At 39.4% G+C, this 9,181-nt stretch overlaps 1 long non-coding RNA gene across 1 annotated transcript in view; it reads right to left on the reverse strand.

The window, feature by feature from the left end:
• The window catches only part of LOC110208668 (uncharacterized), a 41,345-nt gene extending 35,057 nt beyond the window's left edge, over positions 1-6,288 (reverse strand). The window contains exon 1 of the long non-coding RNA XR_002324591.2: positions 6,205-6,288. This is a non-coding gene — a long non-coding RNA (uncharacterized LOC110208668). The remainder of the gene's footprint in view (positions 1-6,204) is intronic.
• Positions 6,289-9,181: the final 2,893 nt, after the last annotated feature.

Raw genomic sequence — 9,181 nt, forward strand, 5'->3', positions numbered from 1 at the left:
GAAGTTAGGAGGACCTGAGTTCAAATCCGGCCATAACACTTACTAGCTGTGTGACCCTGGGCAAGTCATCTAACCCCATTGCCTAGCCAAAAAAAAAAAAAGTCTCAATCTTTTAGGGGCAGCTAGGTGGCGCAGTGGATAGAGCACCAGCCCTGAAGTTAGGAGGACCTGAGTTCAAATCTGGTCTCAGACCAAAAGCTTTACACTTACTAGCTGTGTGACCCTGGGCAAGTCACTTGACCCCAATTGCCTAAAAATAAAAAATAAATAAATTTTAAAAAGGTATGCACAGTTTTATAGCCCTTTGGGCATAGCACAACAATTTCTCAATGGTATTTAAATAATGATGAGAGACATTGTGGTGTAGCTTTGTTATCCAGCCTGCACCTGCTCTGATGCTGCACCCTTAGGACCCTCAGGCCTTTCTGTCTGCTCTACAGCTGTACTTTCCTTATGTGCCCTCTCACCCTGATTACAATGTGAGCTCTTTGAACAAAGGGACTTATCTTGGTTTTCTATATGTGTTTCCAGTGCTTGGTACATAGTAGGTGCGTTTCCTTTTCATTCCAATAATATTATTAGTTTAGACAATGCACAGTTGGCTATAACTTCTTTAACAGCCCAATTGCTAAAGCGAGGCAATTTTTGTTTGCAAAGCTGAACAAAAGCAAAGATAATCCCAAAATAAACATAATTCACTTTTTATATATATTTTAAACTATATTTGATTATGACTCTGTGGAATTCAAAATTCAAAATAATGAAGTCATTATATCAAAACTTGACTGTCTCTGGCTCAGCCTGTCTTCTGCCATCTTTTCCTCTTCCTTTTCCTACTCAGCTCCTCTTTGCTGGGAACACTGCTGCCACAATCGTAATCAATGTAAGATAACAAACTAAAAATGGTCCTCTGGCATTCTCCAAACTCAGTCTTCCTGCCTCATGCAGGAAGTAATTAAAAATGTTGGCTTCAAAAGCCTTTGCTTTTAGGCTATTGTGGGAACCAAAGTGCCTAGAAAATGCTGTATGCCCTTATCTGTTGTAGGTGATAGGGACAAGAATTCACAAGCAAAATATATTTTTCATTATTCAAAATATGCAGTGGGGATCTCACAACAATTTCAGTTTTTGAGTCAGAAAAAAAGAATTTTGACTATAGGGAAAAAAAGTTTGTAATATACTATGTATAGTCAGGATTTGAATCTGACAAATGGACCTCTTCACATTCTGGTATTATTTAATCTTTGGATGTTTTAGTTGGTTATTTTATATTGGCTTTTGGCTTCTCCCAACTTGGTATTCATTTCTTTCTTATTTCTAAATGTATTCCCACCCTTCTCTTACTAAGCCACTCATCCCTTATAGCAAAGAATGAAACAGAAGGAAAAAAAGGTAGTTTAGTAATATCATTCAACATATCAAATCAAGGTTTTACTGTATTTCAGTATAGTCCTCCACCTTTACAAAGACAGGAGAGAGGCGCATTTTTTCATCTCTTCTCCAGAGCTAATCTAGGTCATTATCATTACACAGGATGATTTGTTGTTGTTTATTCCATTTGCACTATTATAGTTTAATGACAATATTTATTGTTTTGCTGGATCTGCTTATTTCACTCTTTATCAGGTCATATAAGACTTCCCATGTCTGAGTTCTTCATATTTGACAGTTCTTACAGGGGCAGCTGTTGGCTCAGTGGCTAGAGTGCCAGGCCTGGAGTCAGGAGGACCCAAGTTCAAAATTTGCATCATATTTACTAGCTATGTGACCCTGGGCAAGTCACTTAACCCTGTTTGCCTCAATTTCCTTATCTATAAAATGAGCTGGAGAAGGAAATAGCAAATCACTCCAGTGTCTTTGACAAGACAATCCCGAATGGAACCACAAACAGAGGGATGTAACTGAACAACAACAACAAATGGATAATAATATTTATTTCATTACATTGTAAAGCTCTACATCTCAGGGTATTCCCATTCCTACAAAAGGGCTCTAGCTCTGGACCCACATGAATCAGGTTCAGTCCTGGGGGAGCCTAATTCCTGAATGAGAAGAGTTGGGCTTTTCTCATGTTATTTGGTTCATTATGTACCAACTCTAGAATTCTGGATAAAAATATCTTAAAGTTTTACACATAGTTCAAATCTAGGGTCACCTCTAAAAGAGATTAATAGGGTCCCTTCTAGTAAAGGTACTCAAAATACAAAGTAGTTATCAGGTATGGGCTCATACGCATCTCCCGTATCATATTTAAAAAATACTTTAAGACATAAAAGACCAATAAGAATGTATTGATAAATATAGTAGATTCTCATCATTTGCAGTAGTTATATTCCATAAAGTTGCTGGGAACACTGAAATAGGGTGTACTGAACCATTGCTCCTAGGGGAAACATTGGGTTAGGTTACTGGGAACTTCTAATCACAATATATTAACACCTTCCTGAGAGGCCTCATGTACGGATAGGCAAATTGTCTCTTCTTTTTTTCTGAATGTACCATACTGTTGATTAATTAATATTGAACTCATGGCTAACAACAGTATAACTCATACTGTAATGTGGCTTGTCTAATATGTATTTTCTCATTAAGGCACATAACAGGTTTCATGTGCTTAGGAACACTAGACAGTACTTCAGCACTATGCTTGGGGGACCATTTAAAATGCCAAAATCACCAACAAAAAGCAAAAATAAATAAATAAATAAAGTGGAAAAACAGCATTAAATAGAGAGCTGAATTATTATGAGAGCTGAATGAAGAAGGCAGAGCCTCCATTCAGCCTCAGCTAGGGATGTGCACATTGAGGGAGTTAAATTTGTTACCACTCTGTGAATGACTACAAAAATACCTCGAGAATTGATCGTGGGGGTTACAAATAAACTTCAGCAAGTAGATGAATTCACAAATATGGAATCCATGAATAATGAGGATAGGCTATACTTAAAACGTGAAGAAGTAGCCTATCGCTCCTATTATTTTCTCTTGGAATACAAAAACAATTTTGTAGGGTGATTAAACATATTTCATATTCACCATTATCTATATTGTATGAACAGCTCTCAAGTCCCAGATTTTCTTGTTAACCGGGCAGATAGTTGCATATAGCCTTCCTTTCAGCTGCAGAATCTTGATGTTGTGGCCTTTCTCCTCTGAGAAGCTGTTGTGGAAAATCATCAGCTCCCAACCTCTCAGTCTCATCAAATTACCAACAGTATTAGAAATGTCCATGTCTCTGAATTGCTGTTTAGTGATCTGCTTTTTTTTTTTTTGGGGGGGGGAGGAGAGGGGAATAGAAAAGGAAGAGGCAACCAAGGGCTTGAGGTCTATTCTCAGGATTTCCTATGCAGGTACATATTCCTACAGCTTTTACATGAAGTCAGCATTGCCTGGCAAGGAAGTGACAGAAATCTCTCCCCTACTTGAATTCCTTGGAAGTCATTCCTTGGAATGAGCTATTTCCCAACAAAGAAGGGGGCGCTCAAGAGTCTAGAACCCAACTTTTCTTGTTCTGTATAGTTTACAGAGCCAGCACTTTCTCTTGGCTTAATCGCCAATCATAGCCTCTAATCTTAGGGACTCACAGACACCAGCCAAGAACCATTGTATGTCTTTTAGCAAAGGGTCAGTGCATATGACCCACCACAAAGGAGCCAGGGTAAATGCTCAGTCACATCACCCATTATATAATTCTTGTTACGCAACCCCTGTGGTACACAAATTTTACCACAATTTATTTAGTTGTTCCTTAATTGACAGCTATCTACTTTGTTTCTAGGATAATAGCTTAAAACACACACACACACACACACACACACACACACAAGAACATTTTCCTTTACCTATTAGTTACACTTCCATGTCTCTAATCTCCTTCCTCTCCTGGGCTCTTTCTCTATCCTTGCCTCCAGCCTTTAAGTTGCCCTTCCATCAGGATAAATAGGGTTTTGTCTCTACTATCAGGGCATTGACAGTGTGGTTTCATACTTCCTCACCTCAGTGACTGCCATCTTTATTCCTTATCTAGTGGTCCTCTCATGTTATGCAATGTAATCTCTAGCTACCAACGCACTCTTGTCATGGAGACCTCTGGGAATTTTCTCTCTGAACCTTTGGGAGCAAGGACTTCAGTCTCTTTTGCCTTGAAGTAGTGTAGTCTTTCACATCACAATGCCCATTTCCAGCTTTTTCAAACCATCTTCTTCACAGCCTGCTCTCCTCTTTCTAACTCCAAATTGAAGTTATCCCTGGATTAGTTCTGGATGGTTACTGTTTGGTTATCTATTTCTTTTATCTTAATTTAGCTTCATAGTGTTTAGAACTGAAAGGGCAAGTAAAGGTGATGTAGTATAATCCCTCCACCCCCATTTTACAGATGAGAAAACTGTGGCCCAGAAAGGAGAAATGTTTTGTCATGCAGGTAGTGAGGATTTGAACTCACGTGCTCTGATTCTAAATTTAACACTCTTGCTGATATGCCTCTCTGTTTAGCTACTACTTTCCAGGTGTATATCTTTAACAACTCATTCCTATAAGCTTCCCATTTTACCTTTCCCTCAAGTCTGATCATAAAACCTCATCATGGGATAAAGGTGATCCTGAGTTCTCAAAGTCCAAGTCAGAGGTATACTGGTTCAGGCAGGTTTTTCCACTGGGTTGAGTGACAGCGCTGTCTGAGGACCAGTTCAGCTAAATCTGGGGAGACACCACCATGTTGGTTGTAGGGTGATGAATTTTCTTGGTCCCAGAAACTTTCAAAGACCATCCAAGAGCTTGTGTGTGAGGGGAGAAGGGGGTGTTGTCTTCTGTGCTGGTAGAAGGAGTACCTACAGTGACAAAAATCATGCCCTCAAAGTATTTTGTGCTTTACAAATGCCTTACCTCATAGTGGCTGCAAGGTAGATACTGATAATACCATTCCGATTTTTTTTACAGCTAAGGAAATCACACAATTAGTAAGTGTCAGAACTGGAGTTCAAACCCAGAGTTCCTGACTTCAGATCTTGTGGTTTTTCCATTGAATTACACTGCCTCTTGCATCTCTCTTCTGGGCTCTAAAATTTAAGGTAAGATGATCCCTCTTTGTAAAGTGGGTTGACAGTGGCATATGAGTAATAAATTTCAGGAGAGCAAGCAGCATGCTTGTTGCAGATATTTTGTCCTAGGATCTGAATAATTCATAGAAATAATGAGGATGAAAACCAGTGGCCATAAATCATTCCTGGTAACCCTCCAAGACACAATAACATCCTAAAGATTTAAGAGAAAGCTGAACTGTTATTGCATTGAAAATGGAAAATCCCTGCTGTTGGTAGAACTCATGTGAAATAAATGCTCTCTGAAGGTTGAAAGTCTGTTGATGCTAAAAGGACTGTTTATGTGCCCGGGCTCATTTTAGCTGGAATGGTTTTATTTTTAGTCATGATATCCATGAAGGCCAAATTTCCCTCCCTTGCTGGGGAGTAGCAGTATAACATTAATCTGGTAGCCATTTTAAAAGAAGACCTCCCTGTATAGCAGGGGTTTTTAAATTGTCGTGTGTGTGTGTGTGTGTGTGTGTGTGTGTGTGTGTGTGTGTGAGAGTGTGAGAGAGAGAGAGATATGGATCCCTTTTGCATTCTGGTGAAGCATATGAACCCATTTTCAGAATAACATTTTTAAATATTTGATGGAAATGCTAAATCCCAGAGGTTAGTGAAAATAGATACATTTTTTTTCCTCATCCAAGTATATAACCACCTTCCCCCCAAAAAAATCTATCCATGGATCTCAGGTTAAAAGCCCCAATGCAGAGAGAAGACCTGAAGTTGAGAATTGTTAGGAAGGAGAGATTGGGGAGAAGTCGTGGTGGGGAAGGGGTAGGGGTGTGTGTCAAGGGATATTTAAAGTTAGAGATTCTGTCAGTGAGCTATCCCAAGAGAATGAGGACAAAGCCCTATGCAAAACCAAAAAGGGAAATATAATTTAAAAAAATCTTTGGAGTCATTTGGCCATAATAGTCATCAACTAGCTGTCCCAGGGGGCCCATGCAGGATCAGGTCTTGAATTCTCCTCCTAAGTGCTTTCTCTGATTTAGTTGAGAATGACTCAGGCATTGCAGCACTTAGAGCCTTCCCTCAATGACTTTCCGTAATCTCTTGCTCTCTCCATTAGGAAATTTTCATGTGCAGCTTAATTTTGCTTTTTCAGTTTCAAGTGACTTACCTGTTTCTGGTCCTATTCCTTTGGGCCCATCTCCTGGAGTCTTTCTCCCTTGCTATTAACAACTCATCTCAGAGTTACCCTCTGATAGATCGGAAGGAATCATTGGCTGATACAACACCACCACTTCCCACTTCCACCCTGCCCCTTCCAACATCATCTCCTTCCTGAAATTTCACTTTCAGATTTTTTTTCCCTTTTTGCTGAAGATTAATTTTATTAAAAAGCAAATAATCTGATGACGGGTTTGGGGCAGGAAGTGACATTGTATGTTATTATTGCAGAATGGGAAGAATGCTGATCTAGGAGGCAGGAGACTCTGGGTGTAACCCTCACTTTGCCATTAACTGGTTGTATGACCTTGTCCAGTCACTTCATCTTCTTGGGTTTCTGTTTCCTTTTTAAAATGTACGGGTTCTTGGGTATGAAGTATAATGCCAGTTTTTTCAAAAACATACTTAGTTTGCTAAATTTTTCTTACTTCCTCTTTTTTTTCTTTAAAAAAGTGTTATAGGGTAGAGAGAAGAGGGTGGATACAGGGGAAAATCTAGGTGATGGAAGAACAAAAGATATCAATAAAAATCACTGAGAAAAAACCCAACAGAAAAAAGCTGATTGGATTAGATGACCTTTAATATCCCTTTCCAGCTCTAAAGTTCTTATAACCCTGTTTATAACTCAGTGTGGAAGGTTTCAGCTCCTTTTTTAAAGGGCAGGTTTTGATGGGTAGAATTTCACTAGGATATTAGCTGCCAGAAGGGAGGAGCAAAGGGCACCAATGAGGAAAATCAGTGTATATATAATGGGATGGCCATTATTATCAAAGGTCATTATTTTGTGGTGGCCAGCTCTGATTGAAGTCTTCAGTTCATATAAGGCAGAGGTGACCACACAGTCACAGTTACAGTTACCTTCATCTTCCCTTATGAATCATTTCCTTCAGGGCTTTTAACTGTAATAATTTTATTCCAGATGGATATCCTAGTTTGTAATCAGCTTTGCTCTCAGTATCCTCCAGTACATTACCCAAACCAGCTCTACAACAAGACCAGGTACTTCCAGGAGACCCAGGACTTTGACCTATATTTGACATGTGATATTATTAGGGGGTAGAGTTATGTAGGCTCTATGGGAAAGAACATTAGATTGGGATTGAAAGATCTAGGATCAAGGACTGGCTCTGCTGCTAACTTTCTGTCACTTTAACCCTTTGAGCCTCAGTTTCCTCATCTGTAAGATGAGTCAGGGGTAGCTTTAGTACCCTAGCTCTAGCATTCAATGAGTAAAAATGATGTTGGGGAGTGCTGCTGCTGCCCTTTTCCCTAGATCACTCAAACCATTTGAAGTCAATGAATGTTTAAGCAACTACAGTGTCCAAAGAATACTGTTAGGCAGTAGGAGATATACAAATTAGGACACAAATGTAAATAACAAATACATAATATTATATGTGTTGAAATCCAATTAAACTCAACAGGCTTTAAGTAAGTTCTTATGTCAACATATTATACTAAATATAGCAAAATAAATGTAGAGTGAAGCCGGAGGAGGAAGGATGTTACTAAGGCTTTCTGGAGAACACGGCAACTTATCTGACTTTAAAGGGTGAATAAGAATTCAACAGATAATGAAGGGGAAGGAGGACATTCCAAGCATGGCAAGTATTTCAAAGAAAGATACACAGCTAGAACACGGAGAGTTCTCTATACCCAGAATGCTCTCTGTCTTTCCTCAGATCACTGGGGTAGTTGTTGATGTTTTTGTTCAGTTGTTTCAGTCGTGTCTGACTCTCTGTGACCCCATTTGGGGTTTTCTTAGCAAAGATACTAGATTGGTTTGCGATTTCCTTTTCCAGCTGATTTTACAGATGAGGAAACTGAGGCAAACAGGGTTAAGTGATTTGCCCAGGATCACACAGCTAGTAAGTGTCTGTGGCAAGATTTGAACTCCGGTCTTCCTGACTCCAGGCCCAAGGCTCTATCTCCTGAGGCAAACTTGGCTTCCTTTAAGTCCCAACTAAAATTCCACTTTCTATGGGCAGCCTCTCCCAAAACCTCTTCATTTCAGTGCCTTTCCTCTGTTAATTATTTCCAATTTATCTTATATGTAGCCTGTTTTGTATATATTTGTTTGCACATTGTCTCCAACATTAGATTGTAAGCTCCTCGAGGGCAGGGGCTGTCTTTTGCCTCTTTTTGTATCTCCAGCACTGAGCAAAGTGCCTAGCACATAGAAGGGGCTTAATAATTGATTGATTGTATGTTGGGGAGTAATATGAGATAAGGTTGGAAGGGTAGGGTAATCAGAATGAAATATCTTCAATACAAGGCAAAGAAGTTTGGACTTTCTTGAGAGGCAATGGGGAGCCAATGAAGATTTTTGAGCATGACATGATTAGATCTTTTTCCTGAAATTTCTTGATAAAGTAATAAAATTACAACTATATGTGAGGAGTCAAGTAAGAAGGATGATAGCAATGAGAAGGACACTGCAGAGGGGGGTTAGGATGATAGATGCTCAAGAATGAAATTAAATATCCAGAGGGAAAACAATTCCAATGTGGAATAAAAATAGGATTTGTCTAAAGAGACCAATGTGGTGAAAAACTTACCAATCATCTTGGATTTTTGTTGTTTGGCTAGGCAATGGGGTTAAGTGACTTGCCCAGGGTCACACAGCTACTAAGTGTTATGTATCTGAGGCTGGACTTGGACTCAGGTCCTCCTGAATCCAGGGCCGGCGCTCTATCCACTGCGCCACCTAGCTGCCCCCATCTTGGATTTTTAAAAGAAACATAAAGAAGATGAAAGCTAGGCTAGCCAATAGAATGAACATAAGAACATAGAACAGCCCTGCAAAATGATAGTGCCAAGAATTCTAGCTCCCAGAATGAGCTCAAGCTGGTGAGGTAAGCTAAGGGCAACCAAAAGGATTTTTAATTTTAAGCTATATTGAGAGAAAAAGAAGGTTGAAGAAGGGG

The sequence above is a fragment of the Phascolarctos cinereus genome, unplaced genomic scaffold, assembly GCF_003287225.1.
Source record: "Phascolarctos cinereus isolate Bilbo 61053 unplaced genomic scaffold, phaCin_HiC Scaffold_5;HRSCAF=322, whole genome shotgun sequence".
Lineage (NCBI taxonomy): Eukaryota > Metazoa > Chordata > Mammalia > Diprotodontia > Phascolarctidae > Phascolarctos > Phascolarctos cinereus.